The sequence below is a fragment of the Tyto alba genome, unplaced genomic scaffold (genome assembly GCF_018691265.1).
Source record: "Tyto alba isolate M040663 unplaced genomic scaffold, T.alba_DEE_v4.0 Super-Scaffold_8, whole genome shotgun sequence".
NCBI classification, from domain to species: Eukaryota; Metazoa; Chordata; class Aves; order Strigiformes; family Tytonidae; genus Tyto; species Tyto alba.
Genome location: NW_024881329.1, coordinates 10,769,857 through 10,783,206, shown reverse-complemented (window position 1 = coordinate 10,783,206; position 13,350 = coordinate 10,769,857). Strand labels below are relative to the sequence as shown.

Genomic DNA, 13,350 nt, shown 5'->3' with positions numbered 1-13,350 from the left:
ATGCTGAATATTTTGTGACAAAAAAAACCTAAAACATGAACACTATTTCTGGCTGGAGAAGCTAAACAAACTTGAAATTACTGCAATGACAGTCACATCTTCATGATATATAGTAACTTTTCTAGCACTTGCTTAAACTTTCCAAACTGCTGTATAACCATTTTCGTTTGTTATACATCCCCTCCAAGCACTGGAAGCACAGTGCTTGCGAGCAACTGTGAGTTCCTACAAGAGTTAGAACTCTGAAAACAGGAATATGACAAAGGACCATTTGCTTTATACTAGTCAGGAGGAGATTCAGTTTGGCCTTTCAGGAGCCAAGAGGTTCTATGGATGGACCGATTCTCCATTTGCAAGAGAAATGTTAATTCAGATAGTTCCAGACATCTATTACTCCAACTTCCAAGGATTACTCTCTTAAACAGAATCATGGCATACCATCAGGAGTTGCACCATAAAACTGACACTCAGTGATGCTCTCTGCATACACCTAGCTAGTAGATATACATTTTCAAAGTCTTAGGAACACTAAATACCAAAGGAGGAGAAATCCTTTGCTATAACAAAGGTCACAGTTTCATTTCAATGTTAACTTGCTATTGACAAGTAGCAGCTCTTTTGGATGATTAAGATGTTGACAAGTTGGGGTTTTTGTAATTATAGGAAGTAAAACTATTTATCTTGTCCAAAACGTAGACAGTCATACTTAATGGAAAACAACTGCCCCACTATGCTTTTCCTGATAAACTGTCTCTAGTAAAGCTTCACTAGACCTGCCGCCCAGCATAAGTTAAATAGAGACTAAGTACTTGCAGTAAGTTACTGATCTAGATTTGCATATTACTTTATAGCTCTGCAACAGCTAGGAGAATAAAAGGAAAACACAAAGCTAATCTTTCATATCTGGTTTTGGGTTGGGAAATAGCTGGGTTAAGCCATCTATATTTGAAGGGAGGATACAAAAACAGGGTAGAAGAGCTGAAAAGGATCCCAGAAATATATACCAAATACATAACTGCCAAATTGCTAAAATAAGGTATGTCAGTTACGAAGCACAGACGTGATACAAAAATCAGGTAAGTTGCGGGGTCAAGAAATTCTAGCCTGCAGATGGATGTCACAGTAAGACTCCAGGTTTAATTATTATTGAAACAGTTATTAAAATATCACAAACTTTCAGTTGCTAAAGCAGTGAAGTAGGTTAAATGAAATTAAAGGCTTCTATTTCCATGGGATTCAAACTGGTTTCAATTACAAGCCTGCTACCAGTCAGGATATCTCTGCAATTAGCCATACTTTAAACTTCACTCAATAAAGTCTTTCTGTAGACCACCATGGCTCCTGCTCCACAAGACTCCAAGCCTCTACCCATTCAGGGGCTGCTGCACACACTAAGAGCTTGCACAGCTCTCAACCTACCATTTCCTGATGATGCGCTGACCCACTGAACTCCTGTCTGAAAGGACGGAACATTTCGGTTTGCTTGCCCATACGTTCTTTTAAGTGGGAGAGAAACTTGTGGCCTTCCCCTGCAAGACTATTCTTTCCACTAGCCGGAACTACACGGGCTCTAAAAAAGGGGAACTGCCGTGGCAGTACGGCCGGAGCCGGGAGAAGCCGGAGCTACCCCGCAGGAAGAGCCGGCGCGCCGCTGCTCGCAAGAGGCCCGTGCAGCGGGCGGGCAGAGGAGACGGGGAGATGGGTGATACCCGCCGGCTGCGGGCCCAGCGGCAGGTGGGGCGGGCCGCTGCGGGCCCCAGGGCTTTCGGCCTCGCCCACGCGAGAGTGCAGCCCGGCGGCCCGCAGACAGCGGCTCGGAGAAACGCTTGCGGTTGCCCCCGTTTCTAAGCATCGATCCTGGCAACCGAGCTCCTCCGCCCGCCAGGCTGGCCGCCCGCCACCACAGCGCGCCTCAGACCTCCCCATCCCCAGCACCTGCCCTGCCTTCCCCTCCACGGCCCCTGCCGCCCTCCCGCCCTCCCCGGCAGCCTCCCGGAAACGCGCGACGGCGGCCGGCTCCCTCCGCGCCCCCCTCACGGCCCGCGGGAGAGGATGGAGCGGCTCGGCCCGCGGCAGAGGACGGAGCGGCTCGGCCCGCGGCGGCGCCAGTCCGCCCCGACTCCCCGCCGCACTGGGACGGTCACTACCTGCTCCGAGCGGCGTCACCCTCCGCTCTGAGGGGCTCCCACAGCGATCCTAAAAGAGCCGCTCCCGTTGGCCGTTGCGCACACAGTACTCGCCCGCCGATTGGCTCCCCGCTCCGCCGCTCCGAGGGACGAGGACGCCGGGGGTTGGCGGCCTCCAACAGCCCCACCCAGTGCCGCGGGTGGGGCGGCGGGGCGCGTGCGAGGGGCTCGAGGCGGGGGCGGGGGAGCGGGCTGTGATTTGCGCCGCCGCCGACTCGAGGTCCCCCCCCTCCCGCGCTCTGGGCGCTCGCGCGCGCCCCCCGGCCGCCGCCATGGCGGCGGCGCGCGGCCCGGGCGGGGCGGGGGCGTGGACGGCGCCCAACGGTCCCGGCGGCGCTGGGCGGCCCCCGCCCCGCTGTCCCCCGCTGTCTGTCCGCGGGCCGCCCGCCGCCGCGCAGCGGCTGAGAATTCTCTAAAAATTTTGCCTGTCGAGGTACTAAGGCAATTCCGGTGTCAGTCCGCCAACAGGCCAGGCGAGGCTATGCGAAGTCCCCGCGGCCTCCATGAAAGCGGCCCCGGGTGTGGGGGAGCCGGGGAACGCCTGGGGCTGAGGAGAACCGTTCCCCCTCAGCTGGCGTCTCCACAGCAGCCACACCGGAGAGATTACTAGTGGCTTGCACCCACAAGCCAAGTGCCCGAGGACCCCGTGCAGTGTTACATGCGCAATGGCAGTATTATCAGTGTATTATTGATAGGGATCGTATCTGTGCTACAAAAATCCATGCACTCCACTTACCTCACCGTTTGTTACCAAATACTGCTAAGCTACAGTGCAACATGCTGTTATGCCATGGCTTCTTGCCGTATGCCATTTGTTTCACAATTTAAACGTTGCACAGATGGACATGCATCAGCCTAAAAAAAAAAAAAAAGCATTCAAAAGTTAGGAAACACCCTATATAAGCTTCTGCAACCCATATTAATGCAGATTACAGTGTATATAAAGTATTATAGGAGAACTGTTGTAAACACAGTCTTTGCTTATGCAACTGCACATTGCTTTTTCAGAATGGTTTCTGCCAGATCCAGGCCATGAGAATGGGAGCTGTGCTCGCATAATTCACTGCAATACAACAATTATTTTATCCTTATTTTTAGATCAGTACTCTGATGATCTATCTACTCCATACTAGTTAAAGCTAGTACCTAATTAATTATTCACAAAGTACTTAGAATCACATGACTCCAAACTCTTTATCATAACCGTTAGTGGACAGTTTTTCAAAGACGCTGTTCCTCGTAAAATACCTGCTCATTGAAAGTGAAGCGTTATTTGGTCATCTGCCATACAGGAAAGCCAACTCGGGCAGTACAAAGATTTAACTAAATCTCCCACATTCCTGCTGAAAGGTTTTACTACTTTGTTGTACACTATTATAGCACCAATGCTTCCTTTTTTGTTCTAGTGAACTCCTGACATACGGTAGGCAGCCTTACTGACTATAGGGATGAAGCTTTTTCGTTTCAGATTGCTCAGTATGGAAGAGTCCATTGTAGCAGAGAGATACAGATGCAGAATTGCAGTCAGTGGACATGAATGCTCCAGAAAATTTATTTTTAAAAAAATCTCTATTCGGTATAGGCAAATTAAAGTTTATCAAATTATTACAGAAGTCAAATCTGTGCATTTCTCAGAAGTCACTTTGTAAAATGTGTCTGTGACACCAAATGGAAGTAACTGGGAAGATACTAGTAATATTTCAATGTGGGCACAGCATTGTATTCTGTCCAGTCTAATTTCTGAAACAGCTAAAAAATGGTGGGGCTTTAAACCTTGTCTATAATAAATACCATATCATGTGATGATGGTCATAGCTCTTTAATGATAATTTATAATGCAATGACAGTGCATTAACTGATGCACTCAATATAAACTGTTGATAATAATAGTTAAGCAATTTTGGTACCTGAATTTTAAACCTAATTTCTTGACAGAATAGGGAAAAAACAGAAAAATACATGTAAAAGTTGTCAAGCATGTATTCTGTAGGCTGAAAATACTTAATCAGTGTGGTCTCTACAGCATGAAAGTAACAGATTTTCTTAATTTTTGTGGGTTCTGTGACCTCCATAGCCCTGATGAAAAGATCACCATGCCATTGTCATACATCACATATGTGCATTACCACAAGCTCACTTCATGGCAAAGCAACAGAGCACAGTATTACAAAATTATTTCAGATGCCATCTGAACATAAAATAAATACAGAGTATTGAAAGCACACTGTTGTCAGCTTGTGTTGATCATCGGTACAGTATACAGTTCTGTTCAGTGGACGCAAAATACCAACATGTTACAATGTACTATAATCTGTCTGAATTACTGCACTAGGGCACAGTGTCTTGACAAAGCAGAGTATTGCGATGATACAGTGTGAGTTCACAACACTGTAAAACTTCAGGATCTCAAGAGCCTCAGAAATTGTGGGGATACAGTGAGACATAATGATACCATTTTTTTCCAGATTACTCTTTCAAAGGAGCAATTAATTTATCCCTCCTAAATTAATTATCAGCAAGAAAACATCGTAGTGACATAGTATCACGATGCATTTGCATTCTAATATAGAACATATGGTTGCTTCTCAAAGAACCTACCAAACTGGTTATTCAAGGTAGCATTGTGAATTTTTCATCACAGGAAAAACTGAGAAAATACCAACACAAACGTGCTCTAGTCTCGGAATGCTGAATAAATTATAAAATAAACTAGCATAGACTTGCATTAGCTAATATTAAAATAAAAGTATTTGAAACCCTATTACCCAACACAGAGAGGTAGTGTGACACAAGGTTATAGAAATCTATAGGTAAATAACTACAAGTGCCTGCAGGGCCAAATCTTGGATTATTATCTGTGAAAGTACAAAACAAATCAAAACAAATGCCTACATACTCACAATCGGAAAAAAAAAAAAAAAAAAAAAAGATCTAGTTCATGTCTTAAATCAGTCCACATATCTAAGCAATACTAGCAAGTTATTTAATTCACAGGAATGTTCCAGATATTACTTCCTTGTGTCTCTCCAATTTTAAGCAAGACCAACAGTTCTAAGAACTTTGTGCCTTTTATTGACCAACTCATAGAAATCTTGCATCCACTGCCTGGACTAGGTTCCTCAGTCTCCCTCCTTTGGAAACTGAAAAAGGTGTCACAGGCAGAAGTGGGAGAGGACAAGTGCCAAACCAAAAACATGAAGTGTCACTAGAAATGACAGCCATGCTGCAGGAACACAATGTTCATACAGCAACTTTGTTTTTTCTCTGTGCATAACTTCATCGTTATATACCTCAGAAACAGAACTGGTTTTATACAAACCATGGTCAGGTGTCTTAATTTCAGTCAGCTGCAGACATTTGAAGGGTGGGGGAGTTTTGCATAAACTAAGGCATGTATTTAGGACAAGCTAGCTACATGTGAGGGCTATATGGATGCTTGCTTCTATTTCTTGATAAATGCAACCCATTTAATGAAAAGATAAGTCAACAAAAATTTTACTTTCTGTGCTGCCAGAAGTAGGCACATAGGCAGTTTCTGTTCAGCAAACTCACACTTCTGTAATATTTAATTTGTGCTCATGCTGATAGGAGTTAACAGCCATACCTAAAGAAGGTGTTTATAAAGCGTGTATTTATGATGTTATGAGTATTAACAGCTCTTATCCTCGAGCTACAGAGCATTTCAGTCACAGTAATGTAGGCTGGAATTTGCAAACTTACTTCTGTATGTGATGTGGTATGAAAGATACCGTTCTACTAAAGCTCAAAACCAGGGCTTTGTGTGAGCAGTAACTAATGCAGTTAAAACTACGTGGTTGTTAATTGTATCTTTGAGGTTCAAAGATAAGGGTCTGATCAAAACTAGTTAAACCAGTTTAGGAAAAGTCCAGGAACTTATTTTCAGCTATGTGTTAAAGCTAGTTAGAACATTTAAAGATATCTTTTGATTCAAAACAGAGCAAACAGCTCAGGAGAGGAAACTTACCATTTTATTCTCCAAAAAAACTAATACAGTTTTTGGTCAAGTGCTGCTTTTGTCTTTTACTAATTAATTAACTGATATAGCATACTTGTTTAGTGTTCTGAGTGTTTTTTAAATTTAATCCTGAATATATTTAATGCATATTAAGTATCACTGTACAATCTGGATGGGTGACAAATACATTGTTTGTAATTGAATGCATTCTGCTACCTTCTGTTCGTTTTCCATGAGAATGTGCTAATTCTTTGGTTTTCAGTAGCAACTGTTAGGATTACAATGTATATTCGGTCGGTATTACTGAATCACTAAATCATAGAATGGAAGGGACCTCTGGAGATTATCTAGTCTATCCCCCCTGCTCCAAGCCGGGCCACATAGAGCAGGTTCATCAGGGCTATGTCCAGTTGGGATTTGAGTATCCAAGGACAGAGACTCCACACCTTCTCTGGGCAACCTGTTCCAGCATTTGACCACCTTCATAATAAAGAAAAAAGTTTTTTTTTTCTTTTGTTTAAATGGAGTTTCCTGTATTTCTGTTTGTAGACTCTTGTCCTATCACTGGACACCACTGAGAAGAGTCTGGCTCCATCTTCTTCACTCCCCCGCCCAGGCACTTACACACAGTGATAAGATCCCTCTGAGCCTTCTCTTCTCCAGGCTGAGCAGTCCCGAATCTCTCAGCCTGTCCTTGCACAGCAGATGCTCCAGTCACTTGATCACCTTCATGGCCCTTTGCTGGACTCACTCCAGTATGTCCTGGTCTCTCTTGTACTGGGAGCCCAGAAATGTCTCACCAGTGCTGAGTAGAGGGAAGGGATCAACTCCCTCAACCTGCTGGCACTGCCCTCCCTGATGCAGTCCAAGAGGCTGTTGGCTGCCTTTGCCATGAGGGCACATTGCTGGCTCATGGTCAATGTGCTGTCCACACAGATCTCCAGGGCCTTTTCTACAAAAGTGCTTTCCACCTGGTTGGTCCCCTGTCACAGTGTTGCACTGAGTTATTCCTCCCCAAAGCAAGGCTTTGCATTTCCCTTTGTTGAATTTTATAAGGTTCCTGTCAGCTGATTGTTATCTTTTGCTGTATGACTACACACAAACATCATTTCTCCTTTTGCATTCTTGCTGTGTCACTTAAAAGCAGCAGAAGCACCTGTTGTGAGATTGAAAATTTCATAGCCCTTATTTTGAAAAAAATGATTAAACACCTTTTAACTGTTCTGGCTACCGTGCTAAATCCGTTCAGCTGGATATTAGTGATACTTGTATTTGGTATTTTCTGTCTTCTTTGTTATTGAAATTTTGTAACTGCATTTTGGCATATCAATACATTTAATTGCATTTTAGTACACTGAGTATACTGGTAAACCTGTGTGTGATAGGAACAGTTGCTAGGAATGGCTGGTGTGTGTGAGGAGTGCTGTAGGGTGAACTGATCCTTTAAGAAAAAGGACAGGAGACTTAGTTACAACTTGGTCATGTGAGGCTTAGATCATCACACCATTTAAGAAATGTGGCTGTCGGGATCATATGACTAAAATAAAACAGCTCAGTAAAGAACAAATTTTGTACAGGATAGACTTGTTGAAAGGAACCAGATATTGAAGTGAAAGTTGTTGCTCAGTTAGGAACAGCAGAGTGGCTGAAACAGTTCTAAAACAGGTATCCCTGTTACGAACGTAGGATTAAAGGGATCCTCATGGGCTCGTGGTTCTGGTGCTCAGCTGTCACAGGCACTGGGTCACAGAAGTCCCTTTTTAAAATGATTGTGTTCCATTTTTAACACAGTTGTACTTTGCTGCTTCAAACCTTTTAATTGTCCTTTAATTTGCCGTCTAAATGCATTTACCAATATACACCTTTGTCTCTCTTCCAGCACTTGCCTTTTTTATCCAATAATCCATTCTCATGGTGATACATTTGTAGAGAGCAATCTCACCCCATTTCGGCTTTCATTTTATTGGGCTAGAAGAGCCATGTTCTGTAAGCTTTCTCTTATGTAAAGAATCTCTTTGTTAATCATTCCAGGAGCCCATCTTTGCATCTTTTTGAGATTGAGTTCATAATTTTACACAATATTCCAGATGAAGTTTCACTGAGATTTTACACAGCAAAAATATTTTCATACCTCTACTGAAAACAGCTCTCTTGATGGCAGCTTAGGCTTATATTTGTTTTTGTCATAACTACATCATGTCAGCAGTTCATAAAAAGTGTGACTTCGATGAGTATATTTTGTTTTCCTCTTCTGTCATGTAAAACTGTTGAGGTTCTAGCACAGTGTTGCTGTTTGTTCACAAGCTCAAAACTACATGTTTCTCTATAAATTAAATTTCTTCTCATTTCTATTAGTAAAGGCTATAGGCTCTTTTAATGTTAATTCTATGCGGTAATTATTAATTATTTGTGTTGATGATGTTTCTTCACTTTATCAGTGGGTTTCATTAGCATGTATCCACATGTTAACATTACTTTTAGCCATTTCCTTTTGTGTCAGCTCATTTCATGATTCACTTTTCCTCTTATGTATTAGTTTTCTGTATAAAAATGTTGAAATATGCTCACTTCTTCTGCTTAGTAATTACATAACATACCCTGAGATTTGACACCTTGGAATCCATGGTCAGTTTTCCCTTTTATTTCTGTTTTAGTTACCCTTTTCTTGCATAAGCTTCATAATTTGTCCTCAAGGACTGATGACACACAATCAATATCTAGCTCACATAAGCAAGAACAGTCATTTCTCTATCTGTATAATTATATAAAATTCTTGTCTTATTGCTCACAATTACTTCATAATGTTTGCTGTTGTTTTATTAAGCAGTTTAATAATATCCTTTAATATAAGCAGAACATCCTGCCTCAGTGGTATTTTCTCCAAAGTGATTTCTTTTTAGCTTAGTGTTTCTGATTTTGTAGGTTTAAAATTATGTATTTCCCATGTTCACTTTGTTCAAAATAAGCCATTTCATGCTTTCAGCTGTGTAATAAAATAATATCTCTTCCTCAGTTGTATAATCACTGTTTCAAAAGTTTGCGGTTTGTAGGTGTTTATTGGATCTTTTAACCTTTGGTTGATAATTCTGCATTATATTCATTGTAACTCGGCATGACAGGAGCTGATCAGAAGACTGAAGCAATCAGTGCTGAGGCCCCTCTTCATCAAAGGAATATACAGAGGTGAGAAAAGCAAGCCTGTCAAATACAGGGCACTGTTCTGTTGCCTGTGGTCTCAGTCCCCATGGTGACCAGGTTCTCAAGAACAGGTTTCAGTATTGGAAGAACTGGGACAGAGCTATTTCTGCCTTGACTATCTGATGACAGGGATGGGTGAAGTCAAGTTGTGAAGATGATGATCCATGTAGTAGTGATAATTTACCTCGATGCCTTTGCCATCAGGGTCACCTAAGAGACTGCGTCCCCTGTGAAGTCTCCTGCAGATGCCTGTAGCAAGGCAATGACGAATAGTAAGAGGCATCTGCAAAGGACGAGAAAAAGAGCAGAGAATTGGGATTCCTTATTTTTTGTAGCCTGCACTGAATGAAGAATGGGTCAAAAAAGTCCTGCTTGTTCACTTGATCCCAGTGATAGTTACTGGGTGAGGCCTTTGAATACAGACAAGGTATATCATGACTGCTGGCCATCAGTTTTCTTGTACAATGCTACTGTCTGTGCAAAGTCTGCTGCTGGGATAGCACAGAGAGCTATCGTCTTGTGATCAGGTCAGCAATGTATATTACTTCTCCACAGCTCTGAGCTAATTGCTGTTACTCCACCAGAAGCCCTAGGCTTCACACCCTCGAGACCCATTCAAAAAGTATTACAGTTATTTTAGTTTTAATCAGGTGTGCTGATACAAGGAGCTGCTGATGCTGGTTGTGGTGGCGAGAAAGTTAGACATAGCCCTTGCAGAGTTTTCTGTGGTATTAGGAACTGGATACTCAGAGCAATGCTGGAAGGTACACACTCTTCCACATTTTCCTGTGTAGTGACCATGGAACTGAGGGTGAAAAAGCCCAGATGAGCTGCCAGCTTGGTAGTGTGTTCCCACCTGAGGGTGCCTTCAAGCTCTCTGTTATTGCTGCATCTCTTGCGTGGCCCCAAAATGTAGTTATCATTCTTGGTCCTCAAGAACACTGACTTTGTTCATTTAAATTTCTTGAGGCAGCAGCCCTCCTAAAACCCACAGTTGTTTTGAGGTTAGCAACACACTGATATTGGCACAGGGTAATCCTGCTATCCAAAAAACCTGTGGCTTTCCCTTGACACAGATTAACAAGGAGTGTAATTTTCTTAAGGCACCTGGCTGCACCACTGAAATTTCTCTGAACTTGGAAGATAGGTTTTGACATGGCAGAAGCACGTAGATAAAAAGAAAAAAAAAAAAAAAAAAAAAAAAAAGAAAAGTAATAAGAGCATCAGCAGGGGAGTAATGGCAACAGAAAGTAGGGCAAGGAAAAGGATTTAAAACGTGACGATGTGTAGACTGGCCATCAACAGCAAATGGAGTTGTTCACATGACACAAATCTTGAATGGATTTGTGATGTGCCATTGACTTTTCAGACAGTGGAAGTGGAGAAAGGTGTTTAGAAAAGCCACCAGGCATGGAAATAAAGAATCATGGAAACTTTCCTTTATTTTGAGTGTGAATCTTTGAATGGGGTGAGGAAAAATACATGTCTTATCTCACAACTGCACTGTTAGCACTCGTGATGTAGTTATGCTACTGAGCAAAGTTTTGTTATTCTTCATCAAGGTTTTCAGACTGGCATAACACAAATAGCCCATAAGCACAGCCTCAAACTCATGGCAAATTACAGCTTCAACAGATGAATGAGAACAAGATCCTTGCTGAAGATACTGGGTTGTAACACATACTGAAGTATGGACAAATGCAAATGCTACCTTAGTATGCATATATTATGCTAAAGTGATTCTTGTTGCTAACGTGAAATGGTTAGCCTGCCAGCATCTATGTTCAGAGCCTGGAAACTATCCCTAAATGATACTGCAGCAGATATAGCAGCACAAAGAAGAAAGGATCAGTCTGGTATATGGCCATCTTCTGGCTCCTATGCATTGCTGCAGGACCCATTCTGAGATTTTTTACTTTACTTCCACCTGTCTAAGACTGACCCTACATTCTCACATGAGTCATTGAGGGATATGACCCAGAACATGATTAGAAATTAAAAATTAGAAAAATAGTGGTAGTAGTAGGAGAGAGATCACATTCAGAAACTGTGGAACTTCCTATAATGAAATTACTCATTTATTTAGAGCCACAAGTCATCAATAGCAAAAAAAGGATAGTGAGGGCCCATGAACACTGACTGTAAGATTAGTATTTGCAATTAACTCATCTGTCACATATTCTTTTGACTGAATTTTACTTTATGCTATGAGTTGTACTGAGCTGGGACCATATGGTTTAAGATGCTACTGTGATTCTAGTATAATATTTGACACTGATTTAAAGCCATCACCACAATGCCATATGCAGTTTTCTGATAATTTATTTATGACATGTAAGTAGCACATGTTGAATACCAAGGAGAGTGACACCCTGGCTTTGTTTCTTACACTTTCTTTCCTCAAGTGTCTGCTGCTGGCCATACTTAGGGTAACATTGAGAAAAGACAATGTGGCTCAGTTTGAGAGTCATTATCTTCACTAATATCCACTGAGCAGACTTACAGCCATTGACTAATGTAGTCTAAGTTTATAATGCCCATTTGCAAGATGCCACTGATGCTGAGACACCTCGGATCTCATCCAGCAATGAACTGTTTGAATTCCAACACTGGAAATTGGAAAATTCTTTGTTCAGATAAGTAACAGTCAGTTGAGCCACATACTAGAGTTGCTTAATCTTCACCTTAACATTAGCCATATTAGACCATAAGATTACATTCCTGGCAACACAGTAAACTTAAACTCCACCAAATGCCCTGTTGTAACACTTGCTGCCATGAAATTATTTCATTTTCAGACATTTGAATTTATTGGCTATGCTTTAAGTTTTAATTGCAGGTGTAATATTGCTACAAAATTGCTGCAATCTCCAACAGGACTTGACTCTTAAAGCAAAGTAATCAGGTCTTCAGGTTCTCAAGGATACAGCCTTTGTTTACAGTAGATTCTACAGATATTGTTTACCTACAGAGATTATGACAGGGCAGATTTTATGGATATTGGACATTTGTCAAGGGTTTCTGGTTGTCCCACCATTCAGTCCTAAACAGACAGCAGGATGTTCAGAAATCCCAAACACTTTAATAAGCAAGCATTAGGTACGGCGCTTCCTAGAAGATTCAGATCTAATATGCATGTACTGTACGAATGGTTTGCAAATGCACAGCAAATCCAGCAAACTCTGTGCGTGTTGGAGCTAAAGAAAATGCCTTGTTTGCCCATGAAGAATATGTAGAGGTGTCTACTGCAGCCTGAATGTGTCAGGCTCACTGTTTAAGCACTAAACAGATGGATATATACTTCTATTTAGGCAGAAAGAAAAGAGCCCCAACCTGAGAATATCAGTCTAAATGCAATAGTCCTTACTGCAACATAAGGGCTCAGAAGTAATTCTGAGCTGTGTTCTCATTTTGGAAAAGTGTAAAGATCCAGTAACCTAGCAGTTAAAGCACCCGCATTGGTGTTAACAGACCTGATTTCAGTCCTTACTCTGATTAGTAACTTCGGTGTTAATTCTTTCTCCCATGGACCACGACAGTGACCTTGACAGCAGGCTGCCAGACACCTGGGTGTCAATCTTCTGGAATCTCTTACTTGCAGTGTTTCACTTTATATAATAAATTCTTCAGGATAAGGATGTGGATGAGAGACAGAATGTGGCTTAGAAAATACATCCATCCTAACCAGGATCTTCCTAAGGGGGAAAACTGATTCCACTCTTCTAAGGAGAGAAGCAGCTTTTTGTCATCTGGGGTGTAAGTTTCATTCCTCTCTGTTCTTGAAAGAACCAAGACACGGGTTTAGACTTGAATGCATTGCTTAGGGAGCCAGGATTTCTAATCAGGAGCTGAAGCGGTGAGATGCCTAAAAGTCAAACACCTTTGCATACCTTATTCAGATTGATTTGGTGAACTTTGAGGCTCAAGAGTAGAATAAATCAAACTGAGTATTTTTCTTCCATGAGACATTATAATAGCTGCTCTTATTCA

General features: G+C 42.0%; 1 protein-coding gene across 5 annotated transcripts in view; it reads right to left on the bottom strand.

Annotated features, from left to right (window-relative positions):
* The window catches only part of FAR1 (fatty acyl-CoA reductase 1), an 88,250-nt gene that overhangs the window by 38,818 nt on the left and 36,082 nt on the right, over nt 1-13,350 (bottom strand). The window contains exon 4 of one of the 5 annotated variants that reach the window (XM_042784470.1): nt 2,923-3,041. The gene's annotated coding sequence lies outside the window, so the exon portion shown is untranslated. Of the gene's footprint in view, nt 1-2,147; nt 2,374-2,922; nt 3,042-13,350 lie in introns of those variants that run through there. The other 4 variants (XM_042784468.1, XM_042784472.1, XM_042784469.1 and 1 more) reach the window with 4 other exon arrangements.